Raw genomic sequence first — 22,123 nt, forward strand, 5'->3', positions numbered from 1 at the left:
AGACACACAATCAATGCATCTCTATTATTGTGCGGGAGTAAATTCTCAGAGTTTTGCGGGTGCGGGCGGGAGTGGACATACATATTGCGGGAGCGGGCGGGAGTGTAACACATACGTTGCGGGAGTGGGCAGTAATGGTCAGAAATTCGGCGGGCGCGGGCGGGAGCGGGATGAAGAAAACAGTCCCGCGCAGGGCTCTACCTCGAAGTGTTTCAGGTGTGGTCCGCCGAATCAGCGTTTGATTGACACGGTCGGGAACAGACCACACAATCGCACATCTGTATAAAAGTCAAATCAACGCATATTGACCCTTGGGTTTTTGTGAGAGGAGTTTGATTTTGAGATAGCGGATTTTTGGTGATATAGTGACATATAGATATAGTGCGATTTGATTTAGTTATAGGCTATTTAGGCTATTTAAATTTAACTGGAATTTAAATTAAACTGGAAAGAGAGAGCAGTAGGCTAATCCTCATTTGTATGTCCAAGCTAAAAAATATCTTTGTATGCCAGCAACAAGTGTCCCTTGTGAGAGGATTTTTTCAAAGGCTGGAGAAATTATCTGTAAGAGAAATCAATATTTTTTTTAAAAATCTCTAAAAAAGTGAGACATTGTGGCTTGATTTCTTTTATTAATATTAATTTTTCAGGACCAAAATAACATTATGCACAGTGAGGAGCCTATAGGTTACAAGCTTCACATATTAGAAAAATACAATAATAAAAAACAGATCAACACCTGCACGTGACCACTAGGTGTCACCGTTGAGACGGGTGTCGGATTGATTCGAAGCCTCGAAACAATATGGCACATTTGCTTCAACTGTTTCATTGCTTCACGAAGCCTCGATCTGCCCACCACTAGTGTTAACTCTTTATTAAATGTGTTTGTAATTAAGCCATTGCTGCCAGTCATTTGACACTTAACAATTTTTTCAGGGTTCTCAAGTTTTATCAAAAGCTTGGAGTGAGATCACATGCGGTTAGGGGAGGAGCCTTAATCAAGTGTGTGTGTGTGTGTGTGTGTGTGTGTATATGTGTGTGTACACAAGAGTACACACTCCAGCTTATGAAATGTGTTTTGTGTTGTAAGTAGAGCTGCACAATATGAGGAAAAGCCGCGATGTGCGATAACATTGTTTAATATTGCGATGACGATATGACTGGTGATAAATATTCAAATGTGAATGTTAGCTATACTGTTCCCATGTCTTAGTAGGCGCTGGATAGCCCTCGGTGGATGGCTTGACACTCCTCCACCGCCTGGTGGACGGCGACAGCTCCTCAGTGTTCGGGCAGTCGGCAAGAGTCCCCCGTTCCCTGCTCCTCCCCGTCATGGCGGATGGCAGCAGGCTCCGGCCCACGGCAAACGGCGGCAACTCCTCCGCTCCATCACGGACGGCAGCCGCCTCTCTAGCACCCAGACGGCCAGCAGCGAGCTCGACCGTCCCCCCCGGCAACTCCCTCCCGCGCACCGCCTCGAGCGTCCATGGCGACGGAAACTGCCCGCCACGATGGCACCGCGGATTCACCACAGCGGCGAGGGCTCTTTGACAACGCGTTCCTCCTTCCTCCCGGGTTTCGGCACCAATATAACGAGATATGTTGTTACGGGAAGAAGGAGGCGGGAACCGGCGAACATGTAACCCTCTGAGGTCGGCAAACGCGCCGGCGCGTTTTGCTGGATTTTCTTCACATTGTAGCACTATAAACTTAAATTACTCCGTCATTTATGTTCATACAGAAAAAAGAAATATAAAAAAAGAATCTGTGATATTTTTACTTTTGTATGTGTCCACTTACAATCAAATCAAAACATTGTGCTTTTGTAAAATAAAGAAAATAAACAGGGTGTGCGTTCTGCCTCTCCGTCGCGGTGAACTTTTTTTTCTTGAGCACGTCTATAAACTGAAACAAAACTCAGCGAATACTTGTCACACATTTATGAGCCATATACCTTTATAAACATTTAAGTGTGTACTTTCAAATGATCGGATTCAAACTGAAAACAAATATTCTCTGTTTAAGTAATTTGTATAAAACCAACAAGATGTCCAGCTTCTCAAACGCTTCCTAATTATTTTTAATTTGAACACGGCCACTCGCGCAAAAGATATTCACATGCAAATCTCCACATGGAACGCGATCGCGCTCATTACCTCAAAAACAAAACACCAAAACACTTAACAAGTCTCTGCTTTGCATCGAGTTTGAAAGACGCGCCGTGAGCTTACATTGGAATTACCTCAGAAGAAGAAGAACGCGATTTGAAGACAAGAAAGATGTAAGGTAAGAAATTCTTACATATTAGTTTGTTATTGTTGCATAAATTTCACATTGCAGTTGAACTGTTGCTAGATATATGGTGAATATTATAATATTTAGACCTGTGTTTACTGTTACTGTGTTTGTGGATATCTGCTCAAATGTAGATATGCATATGGTAACCATAATGTTTTATATTTGAGCGCGATCGCGTTTGAATGTATCATTTTGGATCGCGATCGCGTTTGAAAAGCACCAAACGGCTTCATGTTTTTACTATTATCTCATTTCATATCATCATAACGAAAGGAAACATTTGAAGTAACATGATAATCAATATATTTTTCTCTAGCTTATTTGTTACTGAAATATTTTGGAAGATTTATAGGCTGCTATGGTTATTGTTATTATTATTTTATGCAGCACTGCGCATAGCCTATGCCTACAAGGCACAACAAACCTGGTGTTCATTATATTATATATTGTTGGAAACATTTATGTGTGTGTGTGTGTATTCTGTGAATTTTAACAAGCAATTTTAACCAGAAAAATCTAAAATTTATTCCCAAAATCGTGCAGGCCTTTCTCTTGATATCAGTATGTTCACTTTTTTTCTTCTTTCAGGGCCCAGATGCTGAGTCCTGCTGACTTCAACATTCACATGAGTCTCTGTACATGAACATGGTAAAGTGAAAATCAAAAATATCAACTCAACAAAGTAACGTTGGTAACGCTGCAGGACATATGAGGTAAAAAATTGTGACTATATGGAAAAGGGAATGATCAAGTTATATGGTACAATTCCGGTAATACCATGGAAATAAACAAGGCTTCATTTTACAGTACAGTTGCACTTTACTTACTGAGTAAATTGTAAAAAACATTTGCAAGAACATACCCAGTATTTAAGATGTGCCATGACATTAGGGAAAACTGTTCCTGCGGGGTAGTTACCAGGTAAGTGTAAGGTAAATTATTTGATAAACCCTCTATAAATGGGTGTAGCAATGAACAACAACTATGTAAGACAAGGTAATTTATTGGAAACTACGTCTTAATTTCAAGATAGTAATAAATAAACATGGACTGTTACCAACATAACCCTAGGATAACTACACACCTAACTTGAATGGATGGGTAATACTGGAGGTGTTTCTAAAAATAGTCTGCCTACATTCTGAGGAAGTACACAATTAAATCTGAGTTATTACCAACCTAAACAGGTAACAAGTACACAGTACTTTGTTGAGTTGATATTTAACAGTGGTGTTTTTTTCCCTGGTAGTTTCTCTGTAATTGCATACTAATCACCTTAAGTAATTACACACTAAAATACTATAATTTACCATATGCTTACCAGGTAAATACTTAGTAGTTAGTTTGTAGTTTCTCTGCATTTACATACTTGTTACCTGTGGTAATTACCAATAACCAACTATAACTTACCATATATTTACCAGGTAAATACCTTGTAATTAGGGGACTGTAAAAGGAAGGGTTACCCTTAATTTTAAGTATTAAAAGATCTTGATATGAATTTTTTTTTAAAAAAAAAAATACATATATATATATATATATATATATATATATATATATAATAATTATAGTCTAGAACAGTTGATAGATAATTCTCAGCACTTGTAAATGTATCATTTACTGCCTTTGTATTATACTTCTACTACATATATACCCATAAATAGATATCATGAAAATATTTCCCAGAGAGCAACATGTCAACATTGATTCCAAAGACCATAATGGACTTTTTTTTATTATGACTCTAAATATAGTAAAACTGATTTATTTAGTTCTTGATTTCTCATTGTTAACATGCTTTTAAAGGTGTAGCACAGAACTGAACTCAGAGAAACTGCTGCGTATGACATATGTTTAAAATGATCTACATTCATGATTCTCCAGACAAAACCTAGTGTCTTATCAGCCTGACAAACATAAACAAAAATATTTCACAATTAATAAATATGTGCAATTAATCACTAAATGGTTCAATAACATTATTATCTGAAAGTAAAATCTTCTATGTAGAGTTTATGAGTTTGTTATCAGCACAAGCTGTTGTAAATCCTGCCCACTTCTTTGCATTGTCAGCACATGCTTCAGTGCTCTGAGAGTGTTTATAGTGCTGTGAGTTTAACACTTCATGACTGAGAGCAGAACAGAACACACTCTTCATCATCACACAAGACTAAACTACAGCAATGAACACAATCAACATCTTCATCTGGACCATTGCACTGTTTATTCAAGGTAAGACATAAAAACTGACTCTGGTTTTGGTGTTTTTGTAAAAGTATATGATGATAGTAGTTTTAAACACTAATAGTTTTTCTTTTCTCTTCTTCAGAATCCAGAGGAGTGACTCTGACTCAACCTGGAGTTAAAACTGTCCAACAGAGTCAAACAGCAACAATAGAGTGTAATATAGATGTAGGAATATACCTCGATGACTTATACTGGTATCAGCAGAAACCTGGAGAAGCTCCTAAACTCTTGATTTATGAAATAAGAAGCCTTTATACTGGAACTCCATCTAGATTCAGTGGCAGTGGAACAGAAAATACTGGACGAGATTTTACTCTGACCATCAGTGGAGTCCAGACTGAAGATACAGGAGATTATTACTGTCAGAGTTATCACAATATCAACAGTCAGTATGTGTTCACACAGTGATAAAGAGTCGTACAAAAACCTCTGTCAGTCAGACGTCACAGTGACTGCACTGATACAGCTGAGAGAAACTGCAGCTGCTGATGGAGGATCACAAACTACACAATATCAATGTTTAGTTCAAAGTTTCTAAAGACTTTAAAAATACACATTTATCGATAGTAATTTATTTGATATGGAATAAGAGTTAGTGCTGATATTCAACCCATTCTCACTCCCAAGGCGTCAAAAACTGAAGCATGGTCAAGCGCCCCGGCGTCACTCTATGGACAAATTCGTAATTGTATGGTAAATTAACTTAATTGTAACCATCTTAATTGATATGTTTCAAGAACAATAGTAATTGCACATAGAGTAAGTCGAGACTTTCTTGTTTTACAGCAGAGAAGAAAGACCAGTCCTTATATCAACGCAAGCTAATCGAATAAGTCCTTTGTTTCGGGTGAGGAAGGAACATCTGGTGCCCAAAGACAGAAAGCTGCGCGAGTCCATTGGTATGTCTTGTATTGAAACAATGCTGTAATATGTAGTACGTAATTTGATGTTGACAATATTACATTGTACAAGTTATCACTTGGTTTTTGACCATGTGAAGCTCTTGAAACAAGTGACAGAAGAGTAAGAGTATGTTGTCTTGAAAGAAATCAAGCATCACTGGCAAAGGCTCAAAAGAGTCCATGCCTTTCTTAAAGATCTTTTAAAATAGGTTTCTGTTGATATGGGTAAAACTGTTTTTGTTCAGTACTTAGCTTATATTATGTGCTGCAATATTATATATATATAATACTTCAATGTGTATATTATATAATATACTGACTGCTGCTTTGTAAATTTAAATCAGGAACGGGCAACTCTGGCCCTTTGCGTTCTCCTTTTTAAAGCGGAGAGTTAACCTCCAACCCTAATCGAGCACATCTGGAAATTTAACCAAAGTCTTCAGGTTTACTTCTAGACAATAGGCAGGAAGGTTTGAGGTCGGAGCTAAATCTGCAGGACAGTGGACGCTGAGGGCCAGAGTAAACCATCACTGCTTTAAATAACGCAGAACATAATGGATTGCAGCTGTGAATGGATTATTATGATGTTAATGTATATTTGAAGACACATTTTTATTTATCTTGAATCTCATTTATCTTTATGCTACTTTATCAACTTTATGCTTTGTCCTCCAATAAAGTGTTGTGTAATAAAGTATGGGGAATATTGTGTATTGAAAGTGGTGTTTGTGTAGTGAAGTGTCGCTGTTGGGTGGCGTCCTCTCTGCGTGTGTTGACTCCGCCCTAGAGGCCCGCAGTTAATCAGCGTCTCATTCCTACGGGTATATTAAGGTGGCTGTTTTGCCACCGGACATGGCATCAATGTGCGACCGCCTCTCTAGCGCGTCATTATTCTGCTGTCGGTCTGGTGTTCTGGCTGGAGGTGAGTGTGACGGCCGTTTGTGATTGTTGCTTGAACCTACCGGACTTTAAATGGTTAATAGTGTTACTCTCGTCAGGTGCTGGGCTGTTTACGGATAAGCACACGTTGTGCTGAGTGTTTGCAGCCATTGGCAATACGCACCGTTTTCCGGATACCAACGCATGTTATATATTGCACCAGAGAATGTCTAATAAGGCGAGAAGTTCCACTCTCAATAAACTTCTGGCTTCTGAACTGGTTGCAGTTCCACTCATGAAGGTCTTTTCTCAGGATAATAATTTTTTGTCTAGTAATTTAAATGTTGTATTCGAAAGGAGATGCAAAGAAATTACACATTGCTGGGTGTTAGATTTTTTTAGAGTCACTTATTTGCTTTAAAAAGTCTTTTAAAATGTCAATGACGTCATACACATCGTACGACCAGAGACACTGATTTACGGCAATCCTTCAGTTGCTTTGGTGCTTTCGCTCTCTGCACCTTCTTTTCTCTCGAGGCATCGACAACACAGCTGACACAGGGAAACACAGTGCTAGAAGAGTTTTTGTTTTGTTTGTTTCTGGTCCCGGTTCGGATGCCATGATGCCATCAAGCGGTATCTCTGGTCGTAATCAGTCCTTCACTGACCAATCAGCGTTCATTAGCAGAATGCTAGCGTATTATGGGCAACAACAACTCAACCTGTAAGAAATCGAAAGGATATAAGTACTTGTTCATTCAACTTTCGACCTATAACCCATGTTGAACTTGCAAAACCTACAATCAAATCTGAGATTTCTCAACGGCAATCGGGTGAAAGAGACAAATTTAGCCGTCTAGCCCCATAGACTCCCATTCATTTTGCACTCATGGGCGATCGCCCCCAGTGGAACTCTGGTGGAACTACAACCAACATTCGGTACAATAGGACTTAATAGGGAGTGGCCAGGCTCTCCGTAGACGGGCTCTGATTGCACTAAGCGTCGCCGGTGTATTGCTGCTTGGTTTCCTGGTAGGTCTCTTTCTGGCTCTTGTAGCCGTATTTATTTTAAATGATGTAGAGTGATGTGGTTTATCCGTGTATTCCAGCTCGACTTTGTGAACTTTGTTCATCTGTTGCTGCCGGACGAATGACGCAATCTCCGCATGTTTGGTATGTGCGATCAGTGTATAACAATGATGAGTTAATACTATGTATTTTTTAGCTTATATTCAGGCTTTTGCAGGTGAATTAATCTGCCTGTATAAGGGCACTTGAAGACTGCTGCTCGGATTAGGACTTCACTGCTGTTTTGTTCCTACTATTCAAACTTTTTGTTTCTATTGTTTTGTTTCATCAACATGCTGGAAGTGCAGTTGCTCACATGTGAGCACGCTTCAGCATTGTTGATGTTTGTTTTTGTTTGCTTATTTGTTTGAGTTATTTTGCTTTATTATTGTGTGATTATTTAATTCATTATTTTTCTGTATTTTGCTTGCTTTTGATTTCTTTATTTTTTTGGGTGCTGTCCTTATTTTTTTGTTGTGTTGTGAATAATATTTTCTTTTTTTTTTGGTACTGTGAGTGATACTCGGCCTGTTAAAGGAAAGAGGGGTTGTGAGTGGTAACCGGCCTGTGAAGTTTGGACAGGTTGATGACACTGGTCTATTCACCATTACTGAAACCGATGAGTGCAGGTTTGAGTGGATCGTCTTTTTCTTTTTGTTATAATGGTTATATTTGTTTTGTATATTGTGTCTTGTAAACTGGGTACCCATATGTAAGAACAATTATTTTCTTTTTTTGTAATTTGCATTTCTTGTGTTTCAGGCACTGTGAGTCCGGAGCAGGAGGGCTAGTTGCTCTGTTTGGTGGTGGGTCCTGATGATGCACAGTGTGTGTGGTCTACAACCCATAGTGATTGATCTTGGTTGACGTGAGTGTGCGTGTGTGTGCAGTGTAGTGCACGTGTGGGTGCTCCTTGACCATCGCTGACGTTGGTGAAGTCTGGCACTAGCTCGTCCTGCTTCTGGCAATCACCAGTCCTGGTAATCCTTTGTTATTGTGTGGTGGTTATGATTGAGCCTAATTGCCTTGCCCTTCAGTATTTTATCTTTGTCCAATAAAGAATGTTTTTGTACTTTTTCATATCCACGTCTCAGAGTCTCTGTGTAAGGGAAAAATCGAACCTGTGTGTCCTCATTAGGATACTTCCCTGGCTTAGTGACCAGGGTGGCGTAGTCGACTCTTCCTCCTTTGTTCTTTCTTTCTTTCTCTCTTTCTTCTCACTTTGTCTCCATGTCTTTTCCAAGTTCTTTCTGTCTTCAAACCTACTGCTCTTCGCCACATGTGCATTTGTACTAAACAACAGATGTTGCAGTAAACAACATTACAGTGATCATATTCACTGTAATAAAATTAAAAATGACAAAACTCAACCCAGTCTCTTTTTGTTAAATTTCAGTTTTATCAATATTAGCCATTATAAAAGTAGAAGTAAAAGGTACAAGAATCTATACAATAAGAAATAAAGCAAACAATTCAGTCAAACATACAAAGTCAGCGCTCTAGTCTAACCTTACAACGGAAAGTTAAAGGGGACATATCATGCTAAATCCACTTTTTTAGCCCTTAAATGCATTTTGTTGTATATTTGGAGTGTTTAGAAGTACAGAAAAGTTGAAATTATTCTCTTCAGGTGCTTCGTTGATATCTTTATATTCTGTTTTGGTCATATTTTTCAACCTGTTCCGATTTTTCTATTCTCTATTACGTTTTTTGAACTATTACGTCACAGTATTTGCAGCAGAACTGCCAAATAAGGAAATTGACTTCCGGCCCAACACTTCGAGCAATCCGCCATTATTATTTCTCGCTGCAGTTTTGTAGTCCAAGCTAAAGGATGCAGAAGTTACGAGAGGGTAAGTCAAAATGTTCGGTTGTTGGATGTAGTAACCCACACGCTTCATTACACCGTCTAATGTAGATGAACTGCTGCGCTTGTGACAGGGCGCATGTTTAACTGAAAGAACGAACAGAGAGACCCGGTCACGCGCGTGCAGGCGAAAGTGTAAACAAGACTTCACCGTCTCCAAACTAGGCGCTGTCTTGCTCTCTCTCCCTCGCACATATTAATCAAAATAAATCGACACGGTGGTAAAAGGTCGGAAGATCAAAGTTTCATGTGTAAATACAGTAACACACCATTGCGATACATCCATATGAAGACGTTGTTCTGCAGGTTCGTCGTCTTCATTTTCATCTCGCTCCGGCTCCGACTCTGGCTCGAACATGTAAGGCTGGCTGGACAAGTCTTCCGTTGTTGACATTTTGTTAATAACGTGTGAATAAAAAGTTTCTGTGCCACTAGATAATCGTATCTCTGCTATCAAACTACAAAAATGGCCGAACGGGGTGGAGTTGAACCGAGTGTCACCTCTGCAACCTGGAGAGGGGGCGGGGTATGAAGTGTCTCAATTGTATTTAAAGAGACCGCACCAAAACGAGTTGCTCTCAGACGCACATCAGAAAAGGGGTAGAAAAGGGGCCTGTGGAGCTATAATAATGAGGAATTCAGACCCAAGCATTGCAGTTCCGCTTTATATAGACCACAAATGTATGATTTATATGTAAAAAGGAACGATTGAAAAGCATGATATGTCTCCTTTAAATAGCTTAAATATATAAAGTTATGAAACTTCACTTAGCCCTCAGCCAAAACGATTGGCCAGGGAACAAATTATAGATTCACGAGACCAAATATCGCCCTTTAGATATACACAAGACGAATGATATCTCATGTTTAACCACTACAGAGACGTTAGAGTGAGCGGCAAACGTCAGAACGACTAGCCGAGGAAAGGCTGTTCCAGGCGGGGTACATGAGCGCCGAGTGCCCGGTGATCACCTGGATCTCACAACCTTCATAAATCTTTATAAATAAACCACAGATTTGAGCTTTAAACAACTACATTCTCGCCTGAAAAACTTTTAAAACTACATTTCGTGACACAATAACAGTAGTATTATATTTCAACTGTATATTAAAAAATGGCGCTTCTTAAGTTGACGATACTCTGTCAACCAATCAACGTTATGCAGTAAGTCTAGCTCCACCCTTTAGTACCGTACCAGTGTGCTAGGAAACCCAGCGGAAGGGAACTGAAAAAGTGGTATATTCTACGGTTCGACATTTTGGTACCATTCACAACTTTTGACAGTGGAAACGGAAATAATTGCATACCGTACTGTACCGCACCGCTCAGTGGAAATGAGCCATAACTTTAAACAGAGCGAGTACATCTTTCTTGAAGTGCACATTATAGATCAGAACAGAAATTAGCACAGCCAAAACTGATGAATGATTGAACCCTCTTCCAGCAGCGGTCGGGACGAGTAGAGCGCAGTCTGGACGGTTTAGAAGTTGCAGATGTCCTGATCAGGCCAGTGTGCACATGATGATGGACAGGAGTCATAGTCCCATACTCCATTTCAATGAAGTCATTCAACTGTGCTCTCAAGAGTTACAGTTATATTCATAAAGAGCCTTCGAGTCCCACCAGGTGTAATCCACGTTTAGAGAGTTGGGTCACTCTTAGGGGTGTAAATATTAATCGATTTGTATCGATGCATCGATTATACATCCGACGATTCAATGCATCGATGCGTCCGCAAGAGTATCGATTAATGTGTTTATTTTGCCGCCCGTCTGTTCACCTGTCTATTTTCAGCATCAGCTCGTGCGTACAACCTTGGCTACTCCTAAGCTGCGGGTGGCGCTAACCTCATTATTGTCTTCTTCTTCACACCGCTTCACACGCATTACTTACGTTTCACACTTCACAGTCTATCTATCTATGTTCACACACACTGTTGAGTCAAGAGCGATGGAACCGTCAGAGCGAGCTGGAGCTGGCAATGAAAGTGAAACGCTACACACTCCAGTCGGCGTCAAGTCATGGGTGTGGAAGTATTTTGGCTTCAGGAAAACCGAAGGAGCAGTGGTAAGAGATGTTGCCGTTTGCAAAGAGAAAGGTTGTCAGTGTGAGATAAGATACTTCTAACATGATCAAAGCCGGTGAAGAGGCAGGGTTATCACCACATATAAAGTGTTTCGCGCACACACTCAATCTGACAACACAAGATGGACTGAAGATTGCTGCCACAGAAAGGCTTTTAGGGCGCGTGAGAAGAATTGTGAGTTTTTTTCACCGCAGCGCAGTTGCGACCACAGTTTTGAAGGAGAAGCAAAGTTTGCTGGGGCTTCCACACCACAAGCTCAAAGCAGACGTGAAAACCCGATGGAATAGTTCTTTCGAGATGTTGGAGCGATTTCTTGAACAACAAGCTGCGGTGATGGCGACACTTCTCGACAAGAAAGTCAGAAAAGGCTCGTGTGACGTGCACACACTCAGTGAAAGTGATCTCTTGGCTGCCGAACAAATGGTGAGTCTGCTAGCCCCGCTAAAGGCTGCTACCACTCTGATGTGCGAGGAGAAGCAACCCACTGTGTCCATCGTCGCACCTCTCCGAATTAAGTTGCTGGCGCATTTCGAATATGCACCGGATGACTCCCCCTTAATCAAAGAAACCCCCTTTTATCTGAAACGGCTTATGTCTGATGATCTTAGAGAGCGATATGTGAACGAAGAACCATTCTTACTTCGAGCAGCTGCTTTAGACCCCCGATTTAAAAAGCTTCCTTTCCTGGGTGATGAGAGAAGAAACCAAACATTTGAATATCTTGCTGAAGAAGCGGCATGGCTGAATGAACAGAGGGTAGGTTGTTTCTCATCTTGGTTAATTTAGTGATGGTGTTTAATTAAATTTAATTTAATAGTAATACTGATGAACCCGTTGTTCCATTGAGTACTCTAGCTATTGACTAATACCTTTATGTGTATGTGTTTATCTGTGTCTGTGCTACAGAATGAGTCAGAGGCCCAGCCTGAGGAAACGCCTCCTCAATCTTCTCCTCACCAGATTTCTATTGAGCTAAATGAGGTGTGTGATGCAGAAACCACTAAAGGTATGTATTCATACATTGTAGACATACTTGATTTTTTTATTTTTTTTATTATCTTTATATATACATATATATATGCTTTATATATATGCTACATATACATATACATAAAACACAATAACACACAACTATAATCAAGTCTTATTTTTTTATTTCTGTGCTATTCTAGAATGCCCTCCTGTTTCCAAGAAATCAAAGGTATTGGAGGACCTTTTTGGCGACTCCTTCTGCAATGAGGACCCAAGTGTCAGAGACAAAACATCCAAAGAACTTGCCCATGATGAAGTTAGGAAGTACAGAGATGTTGCATCTTTGAGCCTAGATGGTAAGGTGTTAGACTGGTGGAGAGCTCACCAGGCTGAGTTTCCTCTGCTGGCAGACCTGGCCAAGACGTACTTATGCATTCCTGGTACAAGTGTACCATCAGAATGTGTATTTAGTACAGCAGGGGACATTGTGCGTTCAGAGCGTAGTGTATTGTCTTCTGAGCATGTGGACCAGTTGATTTTCTTGAAGAAAAATCTGTCAAGGAGCACCACTGAGAGTATTGAACTGTAGAACTGTAGTCAGTCTCCTTGTTTTTGGTTGTTTTGCCATTAATGGGATGTAGGCTTATGTCCTTGACTTTTGTTACTTGTTTTGATTCTTACTGCACTTAAACTGTTTTGAGAAACTGTTCTATTTGCAAGGTCCCTGCTATAGCCCAAGCCATGAGCCATGCTTCTAAATACCTAAATACCTCATTCTTCTAAAATGCAAATGCATTTGTGTTATTTTGTAGTGAATGGTCTGTAGGCTTATGTCCTAGACTTTTGTTACTTTTTGTTATTATTGCACTTTAACTGATTTTGTGGAGTTAACTGTTCTATTTGCAGTTCATCTACTGCAGAGGATGTGTGACCATTACCTCTTAATAAGATGCAAATTGTATTTTCAAAATGTAACCAATTTTGTATAAAAGAAACATGCAGGGTTGATGTACTTGAACTGTAGGCTGTAGAGGTCTTTTTTTTTTAAAGTGAATAGGCTAATTGGCCATAGTAGACCTGCACTGTAAGCTTTAGACTTTATTATTGTTATTTTGTTCTTATTACAATTTATCTGATTGCACTTTATTGTAACTGTAGATGCAGTAACTGTTATATTTGCTGTTCTATTTGCAGTGCATTGAGCACAACTGCTATAGTGTAACAGTAATAGAATACTGTTAATGTATTCTCAATAAAAGGCACATTATTTATTATTGTTGTTGATTTATTTGAAACTTAATAAATATAATTTAAAAATATCTAGTATTGAATCGTATCGAATCGAATCGAATCGTATCGCAGGGAATTCTGAAGTATCGAAAATAATCGAATCGTTGGCTTAAGAAATCGGTATCGTATCGAATCGTCATGAAGGCTCCGATTTACACCCCTAGTCACTCTCCCACTCTTTACTGTAGATACAACTGTATATTTATGCCACTTTGACACACTGATCACTCGAATATACAGCTGCAAATTATCTCACTAAAAACCCGTCAGTCATGAATGATCACGTCTGATTGCTGATCTCTGATTGGCTGAATCAGATCTGCAGTGGGCCGGTGTATTTACACATCATGATGACTGATTTTATGGACTACATGCACACTTGAGTTTTGGTTATTAACCAATTAGTCTATAAAATGTAGGTGTTTGAAAACCGCCAAACCAATTTTTACCAGCACAATCAAACTCAAAACTGCCCAAATCTGGCAGCACTGGCTTCATGTCATCACTGTTTCCAAATGTCACTGGTTCGTCACTAGGGGGCGATGATCTCTGTGAACCCATGAACCACTGTCTATTTCATTTTACCTGATCTCAGATCAGTTTTTTAAATATTAATGTTTATTGACACATTTTTATAATAAAAAAGGAGTTGTAGTTAAAAGTGTCTAATTGGTCTGATTACCAAGCTCGCCATAAAACAAACAAAACAAGCCCTTCAATTTAATAAACTAACACATATTATAAAGACATTTCATATTTACTGGTATTAGATGATTTGGTAATTGCATTGAATAGATTAGACTTTAAATAAAAACATTTGCATTTGGTGTGTAAAAGGTGTTTTTATGCTGAGTTTCCGCTGTTCTGACCAGCGTGTGGCGTTTCCAGAGCTTCAATACAGTGAATCATTATGCAAATCAATCGGTTCAATGGTTTCTAAAAGCTTTGTTTCTCCATCACTAGAGCAACATGATTCTGGTTCACTCTTGAGTTGATAACAGCAGGCCAGAGAGCAAACTTTGCCTGGCCCACCTCCACTTCTGGCTGGGTCCCCGGCCCAAAACTGGCCCAACACACTGAACATGGACACACAGAGCTTCCTCTGGCCCAGATGTGGCCCACACCCTGTAAAGTGACTCTTATTGACTGATATGGCCCAGGTCTGGCCCAGGCACTGTAAGACAGATCTGGCTGAGAGTCGGCTGGGCAGAAACTGGCAGTGAAACACACATTCAACCAAGGGTTTTTATTATAAAATTAACAAATACACTTTAATATAAACATGTATGAACAATGAACAAATACACTATGATATTAACATTTATTAACAACACACTGATTCTTCATTTGTGATCATGTATTAGTTATGATTTTCATGACATTTTCATATATATTTACACCATTATCTATAAATGTAATGATTATGTAACAATTAGTGACAGAACGGCTGATTCTTGATTTTATTTTTTAATTTTTTATATTTTTATATTCTAAACTTTTTAATCTCCTATAAATGATCAGTTTGTCTGCGCTGCTTCACTAAAGCAGAAGTGAAAGTGTTCCAGTCCAGATCATGTAACCAATCAAAGAGTGAGACTGAAAAGCCCATTTGCATTGTCAGGGTGGAGTGATTGTGATCCTCTCAGAATAGAGCAGCTCTGTCTCCAGAGACCATGTTCAAACCCCAAGAGCTTTATTTGACATTTACTGCTACATCAACCTTCTGAAAAGCACCTGCATCTTCATCTGTTAGTTGAATGATGTTGTCAGACACAAAGTGAACTTGTTGAGAAGCTTTATTGAATGTTGCAGCAAACACAGCAGATTGAAAGATCACACACACACACACACACACACACACTCAGTTTCAGTATTGAGTTGTAAATCACTACAGCTGCAGCACTAGACTCATGTGAATCCTGCCTGACACAGGACACTCAGATACGGCTCATCTTCAGGAGAGAAACATCAGCACTCAGAGCTCTTGTGGAACGAGACCTCATGAGGAGCTCCATCATGTGTTACTCTGCAGACGTACAGCTCTCCCTCTTCCCAGCGTGCTTTGCTGAGGGTCAGGACGCTACTGCGGCTGTAGCGGCCGTCCTGCTGGCTCTCTGCGCTGGTCAGAACCCCCTCGGTGACCTCTGACCCGTCCAGTGTCCAGCTCACCAGCGCCCCCTGTGGAGAGTAAGAGCTGAGCAGGCAGAGCAGTGCGGCTGAGTCTCCAGAGATCTGCAGAGAAGAGGGCGGCAGCAGAGACACTGAGGGCTTCACTGTGGGACCAGCTGCAGGAGACAAACACAACACATTCACACACACACACACACACACACACAACACACTGCATTATAAATCATTATAAAACAATATCAGTAACACTTTATTTAAAGATTTCATACATATTGCATTCTAAAAGTATTTTTAATGCATTAATTATGCACTGCTATATACATTAAAATGCATGTATGATCTAATCAATAAGTGTAACAGCAGTTATAACACATATTATCTATTATCAGGCCGATCTGACTGCTTTAATTCCAGCAATTATTCACTCTGAACATAAATATCTTAAATTTTGAGATATTCACCTGAACTGAAAATGTAACTCAATTTCAAACAGAGTTAAAACACAATTGAATCATACAGAATGAACAAAACACTGAATTATAAGCACAACATGAGCAAAAGAGATTCAGTATCATTGACTGAACTACAGAAAGCAGCAACATTTACATTCTGATGTCAAATCTCTTTTTCCATGTATGATTTCTACAATAAAAGATGAACTAAATATGAACTCAGTGTAGAAATAAATGAAGGGAAAACAAACCTGTAATAAACTGATTAAACTCATAGTGAGACACAGTGTGGAAATATGTTTAGAATTCCTTTTTTTTGTTAAAAGAAATAATGCCATTCTTATAACAATATCATTGTTTTAGATTAAATTAGTATACAACAATATCAGTAACACTTTATTAAAAGCCTTCATACATATTGCATTATAAAAGTCTATGCATGTACGATCTAATGAATACATTGTGATATTATCTATTCATTGTTACACCTTTAGAAATTATAATACATTAAAACTCATGACAAACAACCAATTTCAGATGTAACAAGAATTTGTAAATATTATAATGCATTTTAACTTTGGTTACAATCATTTATGAAAAAAAAATATAAATCGTTATAATCTACATTACTGAAACCTTTATAATGCATTATACATAAAGGCTTCAAGTAAAGTTTCACCACAATATCTAATAATCATTCTTATTAATAAATATTGTTCTTGTTTCAACTGTAAATTAATTTCTGAAATCTAAATTGTATTTTTTTTTTATATGTAATTAAATAGACTTACATTTGATCACCAGTTTAGTTCCTCCACCGAATGTGTACCACAGTGATACAATCTAATGAAACGCTCGTACAAAAACCTCTATTCCACTCGAGTGAACACACACTCCAGCAGAGAGAGAGAAACAACACTTCAACACACTGATATTAGAAGATCCTCAGCTCTTCTCAACACTCACTCATTCAGATTTGACTAAATGCTTTCTGATATAACACTGTTTAAAGAAATATATTTGATGAGCTGTGACCTCTGAGGTGACCTTTGACCTCTTTGATCATGGATGATGTTGTGGAGTTTCTCATAATGATGCTTCTGTTCTTCATCTGCAGATCAATCATCATGATTCACAGAAAAACCTGCAGCTTCAGACTTCAATCTTCAGTGAAAATCTCTTCAAATAATGAGTTTATTGAATATTAGAGCCAAAGTCAATAGAAAGTGTCAACAATGAAAATATAAAAGGTATTTTGCATGTTCTACACAGTCAAGCATGTTTTCATATTCAAGGTCTGTTCTAAAAGTATCTGGACTGGTTATGAATCTCCACACAAGATCATGAAACGTGAACAAGCTCTAATATGTCTCCATCTTTAACAGCCTGTTTCTTCTCCATTTGATGATTTCAGACACACATGAGGCTTCATGATAGATGGAGTGACACCATGAACTCTGATTAGAGATTCACAATCAGTCCTGATACTTTCTGAACAGACTCATGATTCATGATCTTACTTTAGTGATGGCGGTTCATCTAGTGGAAGTGTAGCAGTGATGATGGTCACATGACTGAATATGGACACAGAGATGGACGTTCATCTGCACATCCTCAGTGTCTCAGGAGTCACAATAAAAATACTAAATAAAGTCATGATTCTGTAACTCTAGTGTATATTAGTTTGTTATCAGCACAAGCTGTTGTAAATCCTGCCCACTTCTTTGCATTGTCAGCACATGCTTCAGTGCTCTGAGAGTGTTTATAGTGCTGTGAGTTTAACACTTCATGACTGAGAGCAGAACAGAACACACTCTTCATCATCACACAAGACTAAACTACAGCAATGAACACAATCAACATCTTCATCTGGACCATTGCACTGTTTATTCAAGGTTTGTGTAATACAGTTTTTACAATGATTATTAATGATCTTAATATGTGAAATATATATATTTATCATATACTGTATATCATCATATATATAATTTATCATTCTAATTTTTGTTTGTGTTTTCTTTCAGAGTGTAGAGGACAGTATACTGTAACTCAGAGTCCATCAATAACAGCAGTTCAACCAGGAGAAGAAGTCAGAATAAACTGTAAAACCAGCAGTGATGTGTTTGTGCATAATGGTAATCAAGGTTTAGACTGGTACTCACAGAAACCTGGAGAAGCTCCTAAACTCCTCATATATGGAGCAACAACCCGTAATACTGGAACTCCATCTAGATTCAGTGGCAGTGGATCTGGCAGTGATTTTACTCTGACCATCAGTGGAGTCCAGACTGAAGATACAGGAGATTATTACTGTCAGAGTTACCATGTTATCTTACATGGCATCAACATGGAGGCTGAAGATACAGGAGACTGTCTGAGCACTGTCTTACAGGCCATCAACATTGAACGTGTGTTCACACAGTGATAAAGAGTCGTACAAAAACCTCTGTCAGTCAGACGTCACAGTGACTGCACTGATACAGCTGAGAGAAACTGCAGCTGCTGATGGAGGATCACAAACTACACAATATCAAACCTTTCACAGACTTTATTAAGTTGGCTTGAGAAAGCCAACTTACTGATATTGTATTTAAACTTATTATTATTATTCTTTTTCTTCTTAGCCAAAATTTTCTGACTCTAACTCCTCCTAGAGCTTTAACTCTGCAAACTCCAAACTCGGCTCAGACCTTCAGACTGTTCTGACTTAGTGCTATATCTTTTCAGACTGATTTGACTTTGTTTTCTTAAAAATTAATATTAAAAATCATAAAAATCCCATAGACTTACATTGCAGAATGCTCAAAATGAGCCAAGACTACGGTGGCCCATTAGTGTACAAGCCAAAAACTCAAATCTAAATTCTCTGAAGCCCTAGACTCAATTAAACTACCATTCAATCTACTTATAAACTTATCTATCTATCTATCTATCTATCTATCTATCTATCTATCTATCTATCTATCTATCTTTCTTTCTTTCTTTCCAACTAATCTATCTTTTTTCTTTTTAACTAATCTATCTTTCTTTCTAACTAATCTAACTAATCTTTCTTTTTAACTAATCCATCTTTATTTCGTTCTTTCTTTTTTTCTTCCGTTCTTTCTTTCTAACTAATCTATCTTTCTAACTAATCTATCTATTTATCCTTCTATCTAATCCATCTTTCGTTCGAACTAATCAATCTTTCTTTTTTAACTAACTAAGCTATCTTTCTTTTTAACTAACTAATCCATCTTTCTTTCTTTCTAACTAATCCATCTTTCTTTCTAACTAATATATCGTACTCGGTTACCTAATGTAACCTCGGTTCTCTCTAGAAGAGGGAACGAGTATTGCGTAAGTTGCTTACGCATCGGGAAAGTCTTCTTTCTTCGAGATCTGAAGCCAAAAATTATCCTTAATTTTGTATTCATTGTCAACGCAGTGCGGCAGCTTCGCGCCCTCCACACCCTTCTAACCGTCAGAATGGGTGTGGCCAGCGTGTATATAACCAGTGCTCACAGGCTAGAAATCTGGTTTTCGCAGTCAGAAGCGCAAAAGCTCGTGGCGCGACACGGCAGGTTACGCAATACTCGTTCCCTCTTCTAGAGAGAACCGAGGTTACATTAGGTAACCGAGTACGTTCTCTTACGAGAGGTTCTCTCGTATTGCGTAAGTTGCTTACACATCGGGAACCCTTTGTCAACGCCGTGTGCGCCGAGCATCCAGCCCATGAATCCCGGGGAGACCGGGGAAAACATTCTGCTGGAATAGGTGGCCGGTCGGAGAGACGGGCCAACACAGTACAAAGCACTTCACTCAGTATATATAAAATAGAGCGGCGCGGCCGGTCTATAAGCGTATAACAGTGCAAAATAGTAGGGCCGGCAGAGCGAGCCCATACAGTACATAAGCACTTATTAGGGTAAGAAAAAGAGCGACATAGTCGGTCTTTCATGAAGAGAATAGACCCCCGCGCCACAGAGTGGAATTCGGGCGGCCAGCAGCGCGGGCCAACACCGGAAAGCAGCGCGTAAAGGGGAATGAGAAACAGAGCGGTCCAGCCGGTCTGAGTATAAAACACTTCACCCCAAGTATCATTCCAGAAATATCGTCAGCATGTAAACGTAGTCTGCACATGAGAGACTGGGCAGAGCATATATGTCACTTACACTGACAGTAGTTTTGCCTGTAAGGCGGGAACTTCCAGGTTATAAAACCTCACGAATGTTGATGGGGAGGCCCAGCCCGCCGCCATACAAATATCGTGGATAGAAATTCCGCTGGACCAGGCCCACGAAGAGGCCATGCCTCTAGTAGAGTGGGCTCTGATACCCAGAGGGCACTGCAGGTGTTTGGAGGCATAAGCTGCTGCAATCGCGTCCACTATCCACCTGGACAGGCTCTGTTTCGAGGCGGCGAGACCCTTGGTGCGTCCGCCGAAGGAAACAAAGAGCTGCTCTGAACGCCTGAAAGCGGCGGAGCGCGTGATGTAAACTCTCAGCGCCCGGACAGGGCATAGGAGGTTATCACTGTCCCCATTATCGGATGCTGGCAGAGCCGAAAGGGAAATGACTTGTGCCCTAAAAGGGGTTCCAATCGCTTTGGGGACGTAACCGTGTCTCGGTCTGAGAATGACTTTCGAGTCGTTCGGTCCGAACTCAAGACATGCAGGGCTAACAGATAGCGCGTGCAAATCCCCCACACGTTTAACTGAAGACAGAGCTATCAGAAAAACGGTTTTAAGCGACAGGTACTTTAAATCCACGGATTCGAGTGGTTCAAAGGGAAAAGCCTTCAGGGCCTCCAGGACCAAGGACAGATCCCAAATAGGAACCGAGGGGGGCCGCGGGGGATTCATCCGTCTAGCTCCTCTGAGGAAGCGGATAATGAGCTCGTTCCTTCATATTGCCCGGCCGCGCGTCGTCTCAGCGAACGCCGCAATAGCCGCTACATACACTTTGAGCGTGGAAGGGGACCTGCCCTTTTCCAACAGCTCTTGTAGGAAGGAAAGCACCCGCGGGACCCCGCATGTGCGTGGATCCAAGCTCTTGGTAGCGCACCATTTAGAAAACACTGACCATTTAGATGCGTAGAGCCGTCTCGTAGAGGGAGCTCTAGACTGTGTGATCGTGTTCACGACCCCTTCTGGCAGGTCAACGGGTATCCGTTGATCACCCATGCATGCAGAGACCAACGCTCTGGATGGGGAGGCCCAGCCCGCCGCCATACAAATATCGTGGATAGAAATTCCGCTGGACCAGGCCCACGAAGAGGCCATGCCTCTAGTAGAGTGGGCTCTGATACCCAGAGGGCACTGCAGGTGTTTGGAGGCATAAGCTGCTGCAATCGCGTCCACTATCCACCTGGACATTTGACATGCCAAATCGATCCACCGGCTTGGGAGAGGAGATCCTTTCTCACCGGGATCGGCCATGGGGATGAGCGCGACAGCCTCACTAGCTCTGGGTACCAAGTTTGGTTCTCCCAGCGCGGGGCTATGAGAAGCACTGAGTGGTGCGTTTCCCTGATCCTCGAAATGACCTGTGGCAACAGGGAGATCGGAGGAAAAGCATACAGCGGGTGGCTGGGCCATGTCTGGGACAGCGCGTCCTCGCTTTTCGAGAAAAATTTCGGGCAGTGAGCGTTGTCTTCCGACGCAAAGAGGTCGATTTCCGCTTTGCCGAATAGGCGCCAGAGAAACTGGACTGTCTGGGGGTGCAGGGACCATTCTCCCGGGGGAATGTTGTCCCTGGACAGTCTGTCTGGACCGATATTCAAGTGGCCCGGCACGTGCGCGGCTCTCAGCGAGCGCAACGAGCGGTAAGCCCACACAAGAAGGCGTTCTGTCAGAAAACCGTTCTGGCAAAAACCGGTTTGCCCTCGAACAGAGCGCCCCAACCTGAGGTGGAAGCGTCCGTCGAGATAACTTTGCGGTGTGAGATG

The 22,123-nt window shown here is 40.4% G+C and overlaps 1 long non-coding RNA gene and 1 gene segment (V, D, J or C); both read left to right on the forward strand.

Annotated features, from left to right (window-relative positions):
* LOC311071466 (immunoglobulin kappa variable 3-15-like) overlaps positions 1-18,732 on the forward strand; it is an 81,223-nt gene extending 62,491 nt beyond the window's left edge. The window contains exon 2 of the V gene segment in view: positions 18,220-18,732.
* LOC311071471 lies at positions 4,426-8,623 on the forward strand. The gene is made up of 5 exons (XR_014603855.1): positions 4,426-4,533; positions 4,631-5,241; positions 5,335-5,447; positions 7,439-8,026; positions 8,160-8,623. It is a non-coding gene; the product is annotated as an uncharacterized lncRNA (long non-coding RNA).
* Positions 18,733-22,123: the final 3,391 nt, after the last annotated feature.

Source organism: Abramis brama (assembly GCF_963993115.1).
Source record: "Abramis brama genome assembly, chromosome: 20".
NCBI classification, from domain to species: Eukaryota; Metazoa; Chordata; class Actinopteri; order Cypriniformes; family Leuciscidae; genus Abramis; species Abramis brama.